General features: G+C 36.4%; 1 protein-coding gene across 1 annotated transcript in view; it reads left to right on the top strand.

Moving 5' to 3' along the window:
• Positions 1-20,676, top strand: part of B3GALT1 (beta-1,3-galactosyltransferase 1) — a 324,178-nt gene that overhangs the window by 7,644 nt on the left and 295,858 nt on the right. The gene's annotated exons all lie outside the window — the stretch shown is intronic.

Genomic DNA, 20,676 nt, shown 5'->3' with positions numbered 1-20,676 from the left:
TTGGGCTTTTAAAATACCATCATTTTTTATAAAGTGATGAGTAAGACTGAGATTTAGAGCCTCGCAGCAAACATTCCTGCCATGATCCAATTCTCAAAAGAACACATTTACAATATGAACTCCTCAATTTTGTTTTTCTGCTGTATATCGTTTTGAAAATCCTCAAGAGTCCCAGGAGCATTCTTTTCCTGCATTTCTGTATTCACATGAAGATTCTCACCCTTCCCCATTTCTTTTGCAACTGAAGCTAATAGGACTTTGTAAGTGCACGGGGAGTATGTAACTGCATCACAAATTATGTCAGTGGTTGGGGGGTTTTTTGTCAAAATATGAGTAAAACTAATCATAGGATAACCTTCCCTCATCCTTTTGAGATCTGCTTAAATTTGTCTTGATTCAGAATACAGACATTAAAATGAAGTTAAATATTACAGGAGGCCCCAGACCCATCTACAAAACCAGACATGAATCCTGGGCTACTCAAGTTTCAGTACGGCATGTATAGGCTTGAAATACCTCACACCTGGGTGAAGGAGCACTTTAAGGAGAAACCTCATGTATCTCAATATCTTATGATCTTAAATGCTCAACTCGAAAACTTGTTAGGAAAACAGTACTTTCCCAGTCTGATCTTACCAGAGGGTCACTCTGAAGGACTCTCACCATTTATATGTTGATTACCTTGAACTTAGGCATTTCTGTGTTGAACAGAGAAAAAATAGCATAGACAATATAAACAAAGGATGTTTGGATAACAAGATGTAATGTTTACCAAAAATGCCAAACATATTCAAAACCTTCTTGTGAATTCTTGCTCAAACAGGAATTATTCCTGAGCTTGCAAAAAAGGACTTTAAATTTTATGAAAATTATTTTAAGAACCAAATGCTAGTAAGAAAGTTTAATTTTAGAAAAACAAGCCCAAACCGAAAACAGTGGCAAGTCATCTAATGATAATTTATATTTTAATTACAAATTGACTTTACCAAACTGTAATCTGATCTTTTCAGACAAGAGCACCATGGTTCTTAGTACTTTTACTACAAAGCACCAGCTACTTGCTCTTTTTACAGGCACGTGCACATCCTCAACCACCAACCACCACAAGGTGTCTTCTCTCAGTAGTTGTTCTCTAATAGAGCCAGGGAACAGCGCTCCCTTTTCAGATGGATTTTTTTCATTAAATTACAATCTCAATCTCTGAATTTAAGTGACTCTTCCTCCTCTGTTATACTCATTTATGTCCTCTACACAGGTGTTTGAAAGTGATTTGGAAAAATACTTAGATGTCTAAACATCTGGAAATAAAGTTTATATGTTGCCATGTTACTGTTGTATGGTAATGTATAAGCTTTATTACCAGATTAAAAAATGTACAGCTCTAGTTGTGTAGATTCTGTGGAGTTTATGATTTTAAACAAAGGCATCAAACACCTTGTTAATAAAGGGCTCACCAGAAGTTCAGATTTGCCATAATAATTTTTCTCAGATAGCCATCACTGCAATGGTACTTTGCCTCTAATGGGAAGGTTTTCTACTCAGCCAGGAAAGCCAGTAGTCTTCCACACCTCTGCCTTTTTTTGTTGTTGTTTCAGTATTTATCCAAGTTCAAACTGTGCAAAGGGTGTGAGTTCTCACTGTTTGCTTTGATACCCCTGTTTGAACAGTTCAGGCCTTACCCTTTCCCCAAAACTCTAGGGATCTCACAAAGTAAGCATTGCTCAGGACTCTTTTACATAAACTTCTATCCTACCTAATAAATTCAATCATTACACAGAATGGATCGAGCATGCCAGGAAGGTTCTTTACAAACCAACATTCAGTGCAAGTAGAAAAGGGACAAGAGGGAAAGAGAAATAATGGAAAAATCTGTAGGACTTTTAGTGAAGGCAAACAAGAATTCATTCAAATTCTTATTCTAGCAATAATCTATTCCCAGTGGTATCTAAGAGGGGAGAGTGGGAAAGGAGGGATCAAATGTCTGCGAGAATATACATTAAGGAGAAAAAATATCCATGCACATCAGGCCTACTAACAGCAAGAGTAGTATAATTTTTTAATAGAGGCCTTGCTATTTAGATTAAAATTACTCCTCTTCTTCACTCTTCTTCACTCTGCAAAAGATTCACAGTGGAGACTATAAAAGCAAAAATAGTAATTTCTTCCTGTCCCATCCATTTTAAGCCCACTGGCCAACAGGACAGAAAGCCTACTAAAAGTACATGTGAATTCATAGTTGTTCCTTGGTATTTAAAAGAAATATATCCTAATCAAATTTCTCCTTTATGAATTTAGCTAAATAAATGCCATAGGGAGTGAGGGCAAGAGTAAACACAGAAACAACCAGCTTCCTAGCTTTTGGTGGGCCCAATGACTTACAGCATTATCTCTCAAGTTACAGAAATTTAAGCTTTGAGTTCTAGTATTTCCTTCACAGTTATTAACAGGTGTTTGTATTTTGAGTTTAAACTGTAAACTGTTTAATGTAGGAAAAAAAGTATTTCAGTTTTTCCACTGTCAAGGGACAATACTAAGACATTTTCTTAGGCGTATTGAATTTTCTAGGGTGCAAACTGGAGATTAGTGCTTACTGTTGTAAAGGGATCTTGGGATGCTAAGTGGCAAACCAGCAAATCTCGGGTCTTTAAGGTCACAAAGCCTGTTGTGTAATACATTCAGTCTGACACCACAGTTACTGTTATTACAAAAGTCAGAACCATCCTGCACGTCAAGACCAGTCTTCTGCCTAGACTTAGAAAATAATGTTTGGTTGCGTAAAGGTTCTGAACAGCAGCCACACAATTTCTTAGAGGATGGAAAGAGGTATCTAAAACCAACAGCTGACCCATTGCGATCATTTGTCTAGATGTAGATAGGCTACAGAGCCAGTTCCTGAAAAATGCGGCAGTGCCTCATTCTATTGGTTTGTCGGTAACAGGTTGAAGTATTAACATTTCGAAAAGCCAAACCTTCAAGAAAAAAATTAAGCATATTGAAGGCTCTTGTCTCATGTCACTTTCTCAGTTATCTGTATCTTACAAAACAGTGTCACTTTGTCAAACATTTTGTGTTGCTTCTTATGTCCGTATCTAGAAAATTTTAAAGATGTTTGAATAGTAATACATAATGATCAGATAGACATCTGTCAAGCCCAGACATACCAGAAGCAATGATTTCCTGTGGCTGGTTTGGGACAAGGGGATTGATCAGATACTCTCTTTTGCTGTGACCTCCTGTAGAAGTCACAAGCAGAGTGTTTACAGACTACATCTGCTTATTCATCCTCAGCCAAATTAGGATCTCTTAAAATTCAGAACAGTCCTATATGCATAACAGAGAAAGCTAATGCAGATCCTGGGAAGAACAACAGCCATCTTTTTCTAATAACAATATCACAAATATATTACAAAAGTAATTCCAACACTTGAGCCACTATTACATCATTAGGTATCAAGGGCAGAATTTTCAGTTCTTCCTCATAGGCAAAGGTTTTAAAATCTTATCCAACATATCTCATTGTGCCTTTAATTTTTACAGTCTTTTTCTCCTTGCTGGTATTGTTGCAAATATTAATCATAAAGTGTGTTTGCATAGTATTGGGGGTTTAGTTTTATTTTTTTACATGCAAGGTGGAACCAAATGCTTTAATTCTAAAATAAATAAATAAATAAATAAATAAATAAATAAATAAATAAATAAATAAATGTTAATAATGATGTGACTCACTAAATCCTGAGGCTCTCAAGCACTTAAAAATTAGCTCATATACTACTTTGGGCATTAGAGATTATGGGAGTCAAACATTATTTGTCATGTACCTTAGTGGTAACGTGTCAGGTGCCTAATATTTGCTAATACTGAAAGAATGTGTGTGCCCAGGCTTCTGCCCTCAGTGAGACTGTCATTCAGTCGTTCAGCTGGGCGTACCTCTCATTTTAGACATGGACCCATCGAACCCAACTCTTGCTTGAAGCAATGTAATTCAGGACCTTGCTGGATCAGAACGCAAGGTTCATTTCAACCCAAGAAGTTCATTTCAATCTACAAGGGCAGCCATTAGAGAGGCTCTAGTTTAAACCACTTACAAATAAGAATTTTAACATATTTACATCCCTTCTGTATTTCTTGTACCTAGAGACAAATGATCCTCCAGATACAGACTCCAGCATATTGCAGCTGAAAACATTAGGTGACTTGCCCAAAGTCATGCTTCAGTTTAGTGGCAGAAATGGAAAAAATCTGGTTTCTCAATTAATAGCTGTGAAATATACCATCTCCTTTTCTGTCATCCTTCCTTTCCATTTCTGTTCTCTCCTGTCACTCCCTCCCACCCCCTCCTACTGCAAAAAGATTAAATGAAAAATGTAGAGAAGGGTCAAGGACAGAGAGTTTTGTTACTGATACTTAGAAGAAGGTTACATTTAAGTACTGACAAGTAGAGTCAGGAGTCATCCAGCTATATTCTCTTCCCTAAAAAAGAAAAAGATGAAGCATCCACGAGCAAACACATGCTGTGGCCTTAGTATATCCCATCAGTGATAGGCTATTAAAACAGCACCGTAATATACAACCCTACACGACCATCCTTTGTCTCACTACACATTTGTTTCACATCCATCTAACCATTCAGTATTACTTTCTATTTTATATCATACTTAGTATTCCTGGAAAAAAAAAAAAAAAATTTCTCATTGGTATGGCATATGGCACAATCAATAGAAAAATAAAATTTTGGTATATTTTACTTCTTTATGGGCTGTGTTAGCCTCCATTTCTTTTTCTGCAGCTCTGCTCACAGGCTTTGTACTCAAAGCATCACGACTGCTGCATTTACAGTGTTGCGCTCTAGATGACTTTTTTTTTTTTTTTTTTTAAAAAATCTCTCTGGATTCTTTAATGGATCTGATTGATCAGAAGACAACAGAGCTGACACTAATTCAGCACTACCCAGTTCAAGCTTCTGTAATTCCTTAGAGTGCACTGAAATTCCAAAACATCCTACTTTTGATTAAACAAACCCCCAAACATGTCAATTTGGCTCTAAAAATATCCAGCTTTCTTGTTCTCAGGTTTTGAATGTATCTGAAAACAGGAAGGGGGAGAAAGGAAATATTAAAGACATGCACACACTTTCAAATCAATATAATTGTTCAGCTATACTACAAAAGAAATTTAAGGGAGGGTTTTGAATGAAACAAGGATCAGATGTTCACATTCTCCACAAGTGAACTTTCTGATTCCACCTAAGCACAAAATTATATGCAAAAAAACCACCCTCTTAATCAGGCAAGGATCTAGGGGGAAAAAAAAAACAACAAAAGAAAAGAAGTGCTAGCAAGCTGAGCAGGTTTTGTCCAGGTTGGAAAAAAAAAAAAAAAAGCTCCACATGGTCCTAGTAGTCTCAAACTGTGCAATCATCAGGCAATAACCTCCTGTGTCACAGAAACATCTGGGAACTTGAGAGTAGGGAATGGCTGGCTGGCCATTTATGACAAATGCAATCTTGATTCAATTCTGTCTGAGATTAACAGTGAAATCACAATTTCTTTTAATGCTGAAGGAAATCCTCCACAACTTAATCGATTAAAGAAAAAGTTCTCCCCAAATGTACATACATAACATTTTACAGTACTGCTCCTTCAGACTTCCAAATATATAACTTAATATCTAACTTACATTGAATTGATAAAATCTATTAAAATATCTATTATACAAATGCATGTTACATCAAATAAAGCCATAATACATAACTGGTTGGATGTTTCATCATTATTAAGCTGTGATTTTCATTACAAACCTACTCACGTTTACCATATTTGATGTCTTTGCAATGTTTGTCTTGTTTTAAATTCTCCCAATTTCACGTATCTTTTAATGTCCTGTTGTGAAGAACATTACACAATTCCTTCACAATTTCATGAGTCTAGTTAAGTCATTTATAAACACTTGTTAAGAAGGTAATTCCAGTGCTGTGGAATTACCATGTTTTCTCTTGAGAACCAGAGAAGTCCCAGCTATAAAACTTTCCCTATCCCTGGAGCAAAAGGACTGAAACATTGCCCTAGGCTGGAATTGTTTATTCTGCCTGGAAACAATGTCTTTATTCTTACTTTAGACATTCAGAGTGACTGAATAATAAAAACTAGAATCTGGACTATCACCTGACCCTGGCAATAGAAATTTTTCATTTTACATCAGCTTTCAGATTGCTCTTATCACAATGAATGAATCTGGAATGCATATTGCAGTTTCAGTAACACCTACTATGGATTGCCTACAGTCAGTACCTGATTATGTCTAATTTTCTCTAAAACAAAAGGCTTTTCCTGAGAAAACTACAGTAATGTAAACTATGCTCTTTCATATACTTAGATTTTTTTTTAGGAGATTTAAAATACTGAAAGGACTATTGGGGTATTCTAATTAACCCTGAAAGTATGAAAATGAGAGGTAAAACACTTTGAACCAGTTGTAAAAATAGGATGTAATCAGATTATGTTTTTTTAAAACCTGGATGTCCTCTGTGGAAGTCTGCACTGTCTTAGAATGTGCATTTGTTGAAAATTATTGCTGGTGTCACTAGACTGTCTTGTCTGAAGAAATGCTCTCTCCTGTACTTTTTTGTTTACAAATGTTGTCAATGGAGTGCATAGCTGTCTGAATAATACTGTAGGCCTGCTGGATACGAAATTGTTCTCTCACTGGAGAAAATGGGAGCGACTATGCCAAGTCATAAAAACATGTTGGTTTCAAATAAGTTTCAGGGCACACTCAGGGCAATATAGTGTTTTTTAATGAAGATCTCAATGTGATCAATAAATAATAAGATATTAAATCTTAAATTCACTCTAAGGTAGATAGTACATGTTTTTAAAAATGAATGAATTGAGCACAGAATTGTGGCACAGTTGAGATAAATTTCAGGAGGAAGGATGACTTGTGCTGATGCACTGGACTGGGCTTTGAATGATCTTGGATCTGTTCCCAGCTCTGCGCTCGACTTCACCTAGAGCCACATACACTTCTTTAGTCAACACTGCAAAGGTATTTAGATATTTGAAGATGCAGGGAGGTGTCTACTAAGGCTTTCAAAACTCTTAACTACACTAGGCAATTATATCCTTTTGACTTTGAATTGGAGACCTGATCTCAAATGTGGCCTGTACACAAATGATAAATGGCATAAAGTCCTTGTTCAGACAGTGCCTTATCTAAGGCTCAAATGGATCATCACACCTCAGCAACTGAATCCAAAAGTTAAGTCAACACCTCCTCACTCCTGAGGACAGTTCACTTTCAGTAACTGACAGAATTTGAGTTGCTGTCATTTTGGTCACAGTTAGCCATCCATAGGTCTTCTGAAGATTTCCTTCCCCTTTATCTCCCATGGTCACTAAGTAGAGAATTTTGAACAGATATACAAAGAACCCTTTGGTTACCAGAATAAATCCCATCATTTAACTATGGATATCAGTTTCTGGTTAAGGTTTCTTCATCCTTTTTTCGCCCTCAGTATTGCTAGAGGATAAATGTATTAATGTTCTCTGAAGAGAATCTAACTGGATCAGACAGTGTCATAAAAAAAATTGTGAGCAGAATCATTTGTCATGCTAAGACTAGACATATTCTAAGAGAAAACAGAATGCAGTTTCTTCTATGTATAAATAATTGGGAATTCATAAACATTTTCATTTTATTGTTTACTCGCATAAAGATTCTAATTAGTGCAAATCACTGAGGCCCATGATCATCTTACTCTATTTGGAAAATCCACTGCCAATAAGACTCTTTCACCTTCCTTAACCCTTCCTGGTTAAATGATTTAAAATCAATCTAAGTGACAGAGTAGATAGGACTTATACTCTAACCTAAAGTCTGTCAAGCTCTAGAATTTAAGGTCCAGAAGAGAGAGTAATTCCCAGAGACAATTTTTTTCTAGTGGGAGTAATGCATAAGTTTATCATCAGGACAAGTGTGATAGCTTGTGCAAGATATCTTAGCTGCTTTAATCAAAGACTTTCTATGTAGCCAATGCACCGGGCTACACCTGGAAGTAAAAGGGGGGAGGATTAAAACTGCAGAGGATAGAAACTACAGCTGTTGATGTGATAAGCTCAGGATGGGTAACTCCACTGGACAAATACATTGTGTACGTTGATGTACTGTGTAGCCCTGAAATAACACACAAGGTCCATATCAGCAAAGATCAAAGTCCTCACACACAGCATTAAGACTGGAAACTAACAGATAGTCATGGGTAAAGGAACAGGGGATATGAAATCTTTACACTCTCAGTTCCACCTCATGGAGGCTAAGTGTAAGCTACTCTGTTCACTAAAAATCTCTGGTTTCCAATTATGTATGAAAATTCTCACTGTTGTCCTTGCAGAAGCCATGAAAGAATCCCCAGCTGCGAAGCACCAGCCAGGCTGCTTTTCCAACAGCTTCACAGACAGAATCCTTGGCCTTCAAGTGCTCTTCAGATCACAATCTGATTTCCCTCTAACTAAAACTAATTGTCAAGTATTCTTATTAATGGTTTCATGAGTTATGGCAGTGGAGTACAGGTGTGGGCCCTAAAACACTCACCGAATACTCATAAGCATCCAGTACTATTTACAACACTGCAAGCTCACCGAACTCCTCATGAGCATCTACCATCAACAACAGACTACACTATGAATGCCAATGGGGGAGAAGGAATAGTTTCCTCTTAGGGGTAATGGTAGAAAAAGGTGCATGCTATTCCCAGGCGTTTCAACACACATGCACATATTATTGCAATAAAATCTTAGGAAGATATTAAAGAGGGGGGGAAATGAAGATTTCCACTGCTGGATATCTTTCAGTCATTTTTAGGCATGCTGCTAACATAACACTGTTACAAAATTTTTTGATCTGGGGGAAATTTCAGAAATTAATCCATCAAGGTGGTCCCTTGGTATTCTCAATAGTCAAATCCCATCAGATGCATTAAAACTGAACTGTAGAAAAACACTGTGAATTTGGAATAATATAAATGAACACTGTGTAGTTAGACTGTTTTATCTGCAGAGAATTCTCCTTGCTGAAATTCAAACCGTGCTGAAAGTATCTGCTCTGATACCTTCTGCCAAAGTAGAATCTTCTGGCTTTCTGTAAGGAATCAAGTCATATGTGGCACCTAAAACTTATGCCATAAAAGGAGGAAAACACTTTCTTAGAACCACTGGATGTACATCACAACTCATATTACAAGAAGATTTAGTAAAATGAAAGCAGATGAAGCCAGAACTATGGTGTTATTGAACAGAATGGCTCTTATCACTTCTTGGGTGACTAAGTCACATGAAAATTAAAGTATTTAGCTCCTCAGATGACCATAAAATACTATTTCCACCCACTCAGCTAGCAAGCAAATGTTTCTAAAGTGGCCTGGAAGACATACTTGTAATACATGACAAGAATACATGTGCCAACTTACACTGGTAGGCCACAAGAAAAACCTGTATTTTTTATCACAGACATTTAGAGAAGGTAGAACCCTTCATCTTTAAGCACAAATACTACAGTTATGTACACAATATACTTCATATACCACCCTTGTCTTGACCCAAGGTTAATACTATCATTTCATCAAGAATCCTAAAACAAACACAGAAACAGCTGGACTGGAACACTTCAAAGCAAAAGCTGAGTCTGTCAAAGCCACTGAAAATATAAACAAAATAACCTTTACTTTCAGTAGATAAAATTCACCTTTGAAAATTTCAGCAGAGAAGATTACCTCTACCTCTTGCCAAAATGTAAGCATCAATTAAGTTTGAGCAGCTTAAGAGATCATGCAGGGTTTAGTTAAAATTTTGTTGGGTCAGCTGGCGTAGATGGGAGAGCCACCTTATCTTTTTCTAGGAATGTAGAATGGAGATGTTTTTTATTCTATCATCCTCCTCTTTCAATTAAAACATTTTTCTGATGATTTCTAGATACAAATAGACTTTCCAAATAAGCAAATTAATTTAATGACTTTGCATGTTTAGAAAGGAAATGCACCTTTCAGCCTTGAATGGGTATTCTATAGGAGTTTCTACAAGAGTTCTGTTAGCAACAAAGCAACATCAATGGAAATATACCTCCAGGAAAAAAAAGTCAATCTCCAACTTATGTATGCTTAAACAAGTACAGTTGTACAGTTGGAGTCAATTATGAAATTCAAATGAGTTTGTACATACTTCTAGCCTGTCTGGAACTACTGCAGCTATAATATAAAATGATCAAGAGAGACATGAAATGAGCATTGACACAGAAAGCTCAAATGACTGAGTCTCTTTCCAAAAACCAAAATTAGAATATCTTTCATTCAGTAATAATCTAAAATAACTCACAAGAAGGTTGGGAAAGAGCACAGGAAGAAATCTTAAAATCATGATCACTGAATGGAAGTGAAAACAAATAACTGCTCAAAGATCCAACTCACTGAAAAAAGCTAGTCTCATTATTTCATTAAAAGTTTATGCAAAACGTAAAAATATTTTAAAAGAGATACATAAAACATAAAAACCATAGAAAACAGAAAAATCCCTTTAGAAAATAATAAAATATTTTAAAACCACCAGATTATTTAAACTAAAATCTGATGTTTATAATTTAAAATATTGTTCTAACTTTTGAAAGGAGTCATGGCAACATTTCTCCTCAGTGGGTAGGACAAGACAAAACTCACACAGTATATGATCACAATATATATAATTGTGCAGCTATGCAGTCACAAATGCTGCTTGTGGGGATCTAACTACATTGTGTGGGTACAGGGCTACTGATTTTAATTATTCTTACTCCAGATTCATGAGAAGAAAGCCTACAGTTCACAGCAAATTTATTTATGCCTACTGGCTTGCTCATAGGAACATCATAAAACTGTTCAACACATCTGATAAAAATGAGGAAAAGGAGAATGTGTGTGCATCCACATCATGTTTTCCTCTGGGGGAAAAAAAAAAAAAAAACAGAGGACAGTTTCAGCTCTGAACTTCTGTCTTTATACAGTTAGAAGATCCAATTCCCCTCTCATTGAACAGGTAGCTGATAACCACAAGCCACTGTTCCACAGGCATTAATAATCATAGAACCATAGAATTGTTTAGATTGGAAAAGACCTTTAAGATCATCAAGTCCAACCGTTAACCTAGCAGTGGCAAGTCCACCACTAAACCATGTCCCTAAGCACCACATCTACACATCTTTTAAACACCTCCAGGGATGGTGACTCAACCACTTCCCTGGGCAGCCTGTTCCAATGATTGACAACCCTTTTGGTGAAGAAATTTTTCCTAATATCCAATCTAAACCTCCCCTGGCACAACTTGAGGTCATTTCCTCCTCTCCTATCACTTGTTACTTGGGGGAAGAGACCTACACCCACCTGGCTACAACCTCCTTTCAGGTAGTTGTAGGGAGCGATAAGGTCTCCCCTCAGCCTCCTTATCTCCAGGCTAAACCACCCCAGTTCCCTCAGCTGCTCCTCATCAGACTTGTGCTCTAGACCTTTCACCAGCTTTGTTGCCCTTCTCTGGACATGCTCCAGCACCTCAATGTCTTTCTTGTAGTGAGGGGCCCAAAGCTGAACACAGAACTTGAGGTGCAGCCTCACCAGGGCCGAGTACAGGGGGATGATCACTTCCCTAGTCCTGCTGGCCACATTATTTCTGATACAAGCAATCTGATAGAACAAACACTTTGAATCCATTTTTGCTTTCACATAATTGCTGCTGTCATGGGCAGATTACACTGCTGTGAGGTCACTCACTGCGTGACACTTTGCTTTTAAATTCTTGGGAAATATATGTTCCTTAGTTTCAGACCCACACAATAATCTCCCACAAGCCATAGAAATGCCCATGCTAAACATCAGGCAGGCTGTGTGTGTGCGTGTTTACCGTTTGCCTTTTTCAATCTTTACTCTGTAAATATGATTCCCAATTTGAGAGTGATATTCCTAGTAGTGTAAACCAAGGGAAAAGCTGTTTCAAACATTTACCATAGAATCTAGGATGTCAGGACTGTGTAACCCTGGGGAGTCCCACTGTTGCCAAGCCCATGGCCACATCTAAATTCAATAAAGCGGCACAAATTGCTATAGCCATAATAATGCTTAATGGAAAAGGATGCCCTAGTGAGAGTACGTTAATACATTGAGATGACATATCACTGCATTTTGGGAAGCAGTTACCAAAACATGATATTGTCAAGGAACTTGTATGCTCCCAAATACTGCACATATCATCCCAAATGTTGGGATTATACTTGCATATAAACGCATACATATTGTCTGTATACAAAATAAATGAATAATTAAAATATGTAAAGAAAACAGACTAAGATGTTTGTTTTGCTATATAAAACAACAGGCTTACACAGTGCAATGAAATATTTATTCACCGTGTTTTCCTTTTGCTAATCTATTTTTCTGGATTGATTACCTCTGAAAGCTTTCCTGACATGAGCTTTTGTATGCTGACAAAAGGGAGGTGAAGCGAAGAATCTTGATTAGCTAAAATGCAGATCAGCTTCTCGTCAAGCTTAGGAAGAACAGAGAGCATGTGGTCAGAACATTACATCTATTTATGTTAGGTTTTATGGGGAAGAGTAATCCACCCTCAGATTTTCACAGAAAGCAGAAAAACTACCAGATAATACTTAGACCTGAGCTTTTAAATTGTCTGTCTCAGTTCTTTTGAGAAATAGTAACAGGAAGAGTGGTTAGATTTGATTGTCACACAAGCAGTAGTTGTCATAACAATTAATGTGCTGCCTTATAATCAGTGGTTTCAAACAAGACTCATACCTTAAGCCATGCCTGGATTCCTAAGGTCACTCACCATTAGCCAAGTTTGATACTCAACGGCAACTCTATCAGTGTATGTTGTCTATTCAAGTGTCCCTGAAAAAATATACTTTTTAATAAAAACCTACAGAAAGAATTTTATTACTATCTACTGAACTTAAAAGGGAAACAGACGTGCTGAACTACTTCTGCATAGTATATTAACATACTCCAAAAGAGTATAACATTAGTCCTACCTATATATGAGGATCTAGCCCTACTATTAAGTTCAGCCTTCTAAAGCCTATGAATACCACTGCGTACATGGTGCAGAAGATGGAAGAAGATGTATCTATAACAGCTGCAACTGTTAAGCTGCTATTTCAACTAGCACAAACCAGGCGCTTTATCTGTGTATCACTAGCTTGCTTTTCAGTTGAACCCACTTAATTTTTAGTAATGGTTCTGACACAGGTTATCATAAGCAGTTATGTGTTACCTGCCAGTGAAATAATTGAGACCTCTTTATTTCCATGTAAAGTTATGCTGTGATTTGATAAACTGAGCCCGAAGTACACATAGAGGTTTATTCTATACATTATTATCATTCAGTTACAATTCTCTTAGGATTTCAAAATTTTTTTTCTTTTTCTGCTTTTAGACAAAACGTAGTGAAAACAGTATTTTCTAACAAATAATCCTTTACTGAAATTGTAGTTTCATGGGTTTACTATTTCCTAATTTATGGACAACATGTAAGTACTATTAAAAATTATTACTAAATTCTCTTAAGAAGTCCACGCTGACTCCCAACAATAAGCTTCATCAAATAGCTACATTATTCAAGAAAAGAAAAAAGAACAAAAAACACAAAAGCCCAAACAAAAATGTGACACATTTGCATATATATTACACATATTACATTCCATCAGACAGCACAAATTTTTTGCCTCTAACATGAAAAGATCACCATTACAATGATAATCCTGGGAAACTACAGAGTCTGCATATGTCAGTGCCAACTAATTGCTGAACAACTTAGGGGGCACCTGGAGAGCTTTTTAGGCCTGATCAGTCTCTGCAGTAATCTTGAATCTTTTTGCGCAGACCACCAATCATGTAATTTAGCTGCCTTAGAATGACTGCAATTTATGCTGTGACATGGAAGACAACACAGCCCAAACTCAGACGAAAGGATGACAGCATCAGTTTTATGTACCTTGTTCTAACACTCCTCAGCTGCGATTAAAATTGAGATCTAGCGATCACTTGGTTCCTCCTAAATAAACTGTTGTTCTCTGAATACATCTTGTCATAAAACCCTTAAATAATTCTTATTTGCTACAAAAACAGCTATCCTGTCCTAACTTTAACTATGCTTACAGTTCTATGTAATAATGTATGTCGAATGAATTATCAAATATGGCTGTGAAAGAAATGAAATGCCAGACTTGCACTGGTGCATGGTAGACAATTAAGTTGGCTTATATACTGTGCCATAGGATTTGCATAATATCGTAATAATTTCTTCCCTTCGCAAGAAGTGCCCCGCAAATGCCACAAAGGACTGATTAGCCCTTCTGCATCGGTTGTGTTTCAATCAACATGTCCCTTATATCTAGCGGTGTGTATTTTATACATGCTGATTGGTTGGTTTGTTTGTTTGGGGTTTTGATAGGAAGGGAAATGTTTTTCTGTTTTATAACTCCCCTGGGCCACTTGCTTGGGAAGAAAACAATGTGGGGAGGCTTAAGGACTCCAAACAGTTTGCTCAAAGTCTATTTCCTACCATCCAATAAAAAATAAGTATCATTACTCCAGCCGTGTCTGTGTCTCTGGATAATTACAAACAGTATTCACTGTGTCCTCTGTATTACAGTCTTCATGAAGGTAAGGACCTTGAGAATTCAGTGTCTGACACCTACTCCCTTTTTGTGAAATTGAAAAGATGACTTGAGCATGCTTTTGCCAGCATTAGTCATCTCAGATCTGTACACTCAAGTACTATAAGCCTTTGCCATATAGTAAATAATTCTTATTAGGTACATACAGTTCTTTAACAAAATAATTTATAAAACACTTAACATTTATTACACACAGGATAATTCGCAAAAAATTCAAATAATTTCATTAATTCTTAACAGGATTAGTAGAAGTTTAAAAGGAATACTAAAGTTTTGTAATTCTTAACAGAATTAATTAAATGCCAAGTAAAGAAGTTGCTAGTTTTTTACTTTTTGACTATTACATTTTTCACTATTAATTTCAAATCTATAGCAATTTCAGCTAAATGAATGTCTGCTCACTGCTTGATAACTCTATTCGACAGCTTGTATCATGCAAAATGTATCAAAATAGTTTTCTTATAATAGTTTTCTTATTGCAAGACAAAACACATGGATTTTCTGATTTCTTCCTTTCTGCATCCTTAGGATAAATGCAAAATTGAGAGTTTAACGGAGATGCAGCACAGGGTAAGGATGAGGTTGAGTATGATATCAGACTCGTCAAAGCATCAGTGGAAGGGTCACAAGAGTCATTTAAGCTCTTCTGCCAAAGTACCTAATTCAAATTCTAGTCCTCAGCTAAGTCAGAGTCTACTATTCCATTCATGTTTCTGTGAATATTACTGTCCCTTGTACATGATAATTTGGCTTCGAAGCTTCCCACTAAGGTGAAGAGAGGAAATGCACACCTGACCTGACGCTATTGCAGTTTGTGGCTGAAAAAAATGCACTTCAGCAAAGCACTTATGTGTATTTAACATTTCCTAATGCTGCTTTGCCATTTGTAATTTTTAGCAATTAATCCCCAACAACGGGAATAGATTCTTTGAAATGACATTCCTTACTACCTGTAAAACAACCTAAAAACACAGGTTGACTGCTGTTGTCAACAATACATCAGTTCCATTCCCATGTGTATACTGTCACAAGCAGAAAGGACAGACGCTTGAAGGTCAAAGAGTATAGAGAAGCCAAAAGGACGAATTTCTATCCATGCTTCTAGGAACATAAAAGATTACAGTCTGAACAACATTGTCTTGTTACTGCATTATGAACAGTTGCAAAAATTCTGCATAAAATGCTACACACTTGCAACTCATTTGCTTTTCAAACCAGTAATTTCAATGACAATTTATGATCTCTAGTGAAAAGCAACTAATTCTTAAAATTATTTTTTAATGCAAAAAAAAAAAAAATAAAATCAGTGTGCAGTACAGACCTTTAGATGGGCTTCTTTCTGCACACATCATTAAGGCCACAAGTTATTTCCATGCTTTTTAGAGTGTTCAATTTATTTCACAGAAGTACAGGGACACTGCAGCTACACAGTGTTTTCACTAATAGCAGCCTCCAAGAGAAAAAGCCAAGAAATGAGCCAATTATAAACATTTTATTTTCTAGCTGCGATATAAACTCTGAATTCATCCCAAACCATCCAAAATGTTGACCTTTGCCAGCTGTAAGTAACATACAATCTGTAGGGGGAAAAAAAAAACCCCAACCCAAAACAAAACAAAAAACCCCTATGCTTTAAGAATCTGAGCAAACCCAGAAAGTTAGAGTACCTCCCCTGCTCATCAAAATGCACCTCCACTGCAGATGCGAGAACTTACGGATTTTGCCAGGAACACAAACAGAAGCTGCCTTGGCAACTGCAGCTTCACATGGGCAGGGAAAGTTTCTCTCCTGAGTAGAAAGATAACTGGATTCTCTCTTACGTTATATAGTTACTGCTCTGTCCCTCCCCTATAAAACAGGCAGTAACAAAACATCACACATATATTCAATATGGTTATGGTACAAATATAACATATGAGAGTAAATAGCCCTCACACATCTGTCTTTGCACTTGGGACTTTATCAGAAAGAATCTAGAGTAGGAGCAGAAATTTATAGTACTCTACCATGTAAAAATACATCCCCGATAAAGACTTTGCGCACTCTTATTTTATGTAATGACTTCATTTTCTGGAAGTATTTGTGCAAAAGATAACACAAAGACCTTGCATTAATTACAACAGTTGGCAATATTGTGTGTTTCATCCATTTTGAAAGCTGTACTACTAAGATGAAGAATCTGTTATTAGAATGCTTTATAGCTCTGCTGTTAGGAATGAGTTAGAGTAAAATTTCACATATAAAGCTCACAGTCACATTTTTCCTATACCAAAATTTAATTTAAGAGGGATATGTTGCATTTTAATAAAACATCTCACAGATTTCAAGTATATTTTTATGGTTCTCTAGGGAAAATGGAGCAAATTGTATTTCACATCTACTGAAATTCTCTTGCTGATCCTTTAAGATATATTTTCTGGTTTTGTTTGAGTGCCATAGTATTTAAATTTTCAAATTATTTGCCAATCTATATTCTCAGTAGTTACTCTTGTTATGATTATTTTCTTTTTTTACCATATGTTTACTGTTAAATGTACTTTGAAATGCATTTTATGACTGAGCATCTAATCCAGGAATAAGTTATGTGTTGATATATTCCCTGATCATGTCCTCAGGGAAAGAATAGATCGTTGATTACTTTACTTTCCACACTGTATACATATTATATGGCTCAGTTCAGCCTTAGATTTCATAACTGGTGTTGTAGAGACAAAGTATTTGTATATAAAAGGCTCATTAGATTAACTAATGTATTTTCCTGTCAGGGAAGACCTTTAATCTCACTCTGACTTCCAGTTATGAACTAGGAACCGGGTATGACAAAACACAATTAACACTCAACTATTTAACTGAAACCTCAAAATCCAGGAAACACTTCACTGCATGAGACAGAATATCAGGTCATTCTTCTGTCCTAATTTTCTCCATTCAGGAATGGCAGAGATATAAGAATTGTATACTTAGCACAGAGCTAAAATAGTTCCATATACATAACAGTGAAAAAAGTCATACTCACTGAAATCATAATCTGCAGGTAAACTAGATTTCCTGAGCCACCTCAGCTTTAGCATCCTCAACATCTCAATAATGTGAAACTTCATTATTATCACATTTGGAAAAGAGGGGCGGAGGGGAGAAGGGAGGAATAGGAAAAAACACACACACTTGTATAATAAATAATAATATTCCCATCTTTATTTGTTATAAGAACTCACGTACGATATTGTACCAAATTCTCCTTATCCTTGATAGTTCCTTCTGCCATTAAAGTTCACCTCCAAATGATATGGTCCAGATAATTTAGCTCTTTCAGGTAAATTGTGCCAGTGCACCTGTCTGACAAGTTCTCTGTATAATTGTTAATAATTCATACATTAAAGAAACAAAAAAAGTTCATAGGAATGGAAATAACGGAATAATTCTGTGTCAATGTTAAGATAAACAGAACTGTTCTAAGTAATTGCACAGCTTTTTTGACTACAGGTGCTCATGTAGAAAGTATGCCTTGTGTTATACATCATAGAAAATGACCATCATGGTCTCCTTAAAATCTTCAACTCTAAGAATAGTTCAGTGAAGATGCTTGAATGTGCAGCCATAAAAACCAGCTAGAACTTCAAACACAAAACTTGCCTGCAAACGTCGATCAAGGCTAACTGCTAACAATGTATTCTGCTTAACCAAACATTTAAGAGCATGGAAAGGGAGAGTTAATATCCCAATTCCCCCACCCTGCCCAAATATAACACCCATAAAATAGTGCTAAATAAGTTCTTTGCATCCCAGTCTTTCTGTGAATTATTTGTTATGTCATCATCCAGAAGTCCCTTCCCTGAATCCTCATTCAATTTTGGCTCAAGGAGGAGACTAAGTCTAGACATTCTTTCATTGTACTTATGGAGTATTGCTCATGACAAAGAAATGCATTCTTAGTTTTGGTGTTCTTGAAAGGGTATCACCCAACACATCCCCAAGAACATTGCTACTAAGACTGACAAAGTTATATGGATTTTTTAGTTTCATTGTTCAATACTTCATACTTTCCTTTTATATTGTTATTCCAACATATTCAGATATTCAGTTAAAATGAAAGGTATATTTTAATAACTAACAGTTGTAAAATATGATTTCTGGCAGTTACACAGAATACCTTACAATTATGCTTCACAACTTTAGTTAGGATCCTTGGTCCTAAGCTACCTACGATATGCTAGGTACTAGAGAAATGGCAGGTAAGCCAGCCTACCCGGCAGAGCCGCTTGTCTACAGTTCTGACCAGATAAAATGGATGGATAAATAGACAAATAGAAATAGGATGGATGGCAAGTGACTGAAAAAATGAGTGTATCTGCAGACATTAGCAAGGCTAGATCAGGGCAGAAACAGCCACAAATCACATGGGCATGGTGTTAAGATTGACCAGCCTTGAATGGAAACACAGACTCTTTCCAAAGCATTCTGTTTGGAAATCACACTGTTTTTACCATCAAAGTAGCTATGTTCTAGAGCTAAGGTTGAGCATTGCAGTGAAATATGCATTTATATCTGACAGGAAAATGGATTTCTTCGGCAGTTTGTACACCTTATTTGGTGTCTCAGCAATTCAGGTCATTATTTTTAAGTAGCTGAATTTTGTAAAAGATGCAACAAGTTACTTCAGTGTTGCTTATTAGCAACTAGAACAAACTTCTGGAACAAATTATTCAACTTTGTTTTTAAAATGATTTGGTTTTCCTTTTCAATAAATACAAGAGTGTGTTATCACTCCAATTTAAACATAAGAGGTGAGATGTACTGCAGCATCACTAACAGCGCATGAAAAATCTTCTAGGTGATGATACAAAACTTACTAAAGTTAACAGGAGGGCTTCCTGGTGCTTAGCTGCAAAAAATGTGTGCATCTGAATTTAGACTCTGACTCAGTGGCTCATCCCAGTGACTATCTTGTTAATGGTGTTCCATTTACAACTGTATGCACTTAAAGACTATATTAATATTGAAATTGTGATGCCCTTCAACATATTGGAGCAAGCTGCTGAACCCAGCACTTCTGCTGAACCAAACATGACAGTTTATAACTCTTCACTAAACCTAAAGATGCACAATTAAATATGTATTAAGTGCAATTGATTAATTAACTAGTATGCTTGCAGCATAAAATGTGTTATACTTAAATAAAAGAGAGTATCTTACCTTGCTTGTGGAGGTGGTTTGACTATTGTCCTCACTGAAGGACAGACATGTACTAACAAGCTCCCATGGTAGAATACAGGTACTGCTGAAGGGTAACCGAAGATCAGAGAAGCATACCCCTACCTAGGGGGTCTAGTAGAAAGTATATTACTGCCAAGCTATAAATGGGACCTCCCAAAAAATTGTCTTGCCCAAGTGGCACACTAAACTTTTAGAAATATTTCAAATTGGACAGATTGAAGTAATGAATAGAATATTTAAAAATAAGATACACAGCAGGAAAACACTTGTAAGAAAGCAATACGAGCAGAAGGAATATTACAAAGATACAACATAAGAAAAGCTGTACAGAAATTCACCATATGCAGATGAGACAGATTGATTTCAGTCTGCAAGACAAAAAAGGAAATATAAGGAAAAGTATACAGAGATCAAGTTGATATAAATTGATGTACATTAAGCAATTAATTGTAGAGATCAGATTTGTATGTTGTGGTCTCTTATCTGAAATAGACAAAAATGAGACAGTTACATTTCTGTAGAGTCAAGGAAGAATTCAGTTGACTAAAATGCCTTGTGAGTTCTGCTGGAAACGAAAGTGTGGCATAAGAGCACTTCGGAGATGCACAGACAACGACAGTGCCACGTGAACCTGCGAAGTCACTGATCATTGCCTGCACCAGAACACTCTTTGGTTTGTCCAATGGAACATCCCGTGGAAATTAAGTATCGTGGAGCAGGTTAAGTTGCAAAGGGAGATTCTGCTTTATAACCTTG

Source organism: Balearica regulorum, chromosome 6 (genome assembly GCF_011004875.1).
Source record: "Balearica regulorum gibbericeps isolate bBalReg1 chromosome 6, bBalReg1.pri, whole genome shotgun sequence".
Lineage (NCBI taxonomy): Eukaryota > Metazoa > Chordata > Aves > Gruiformes > Gruidae > Balearica > Balearica regulorum.
The sequence above is the reverse complement of the archived record's forward strand: the minus strand, read 5'-3'. Positions and strand labels throughout refer to the sequence as shown.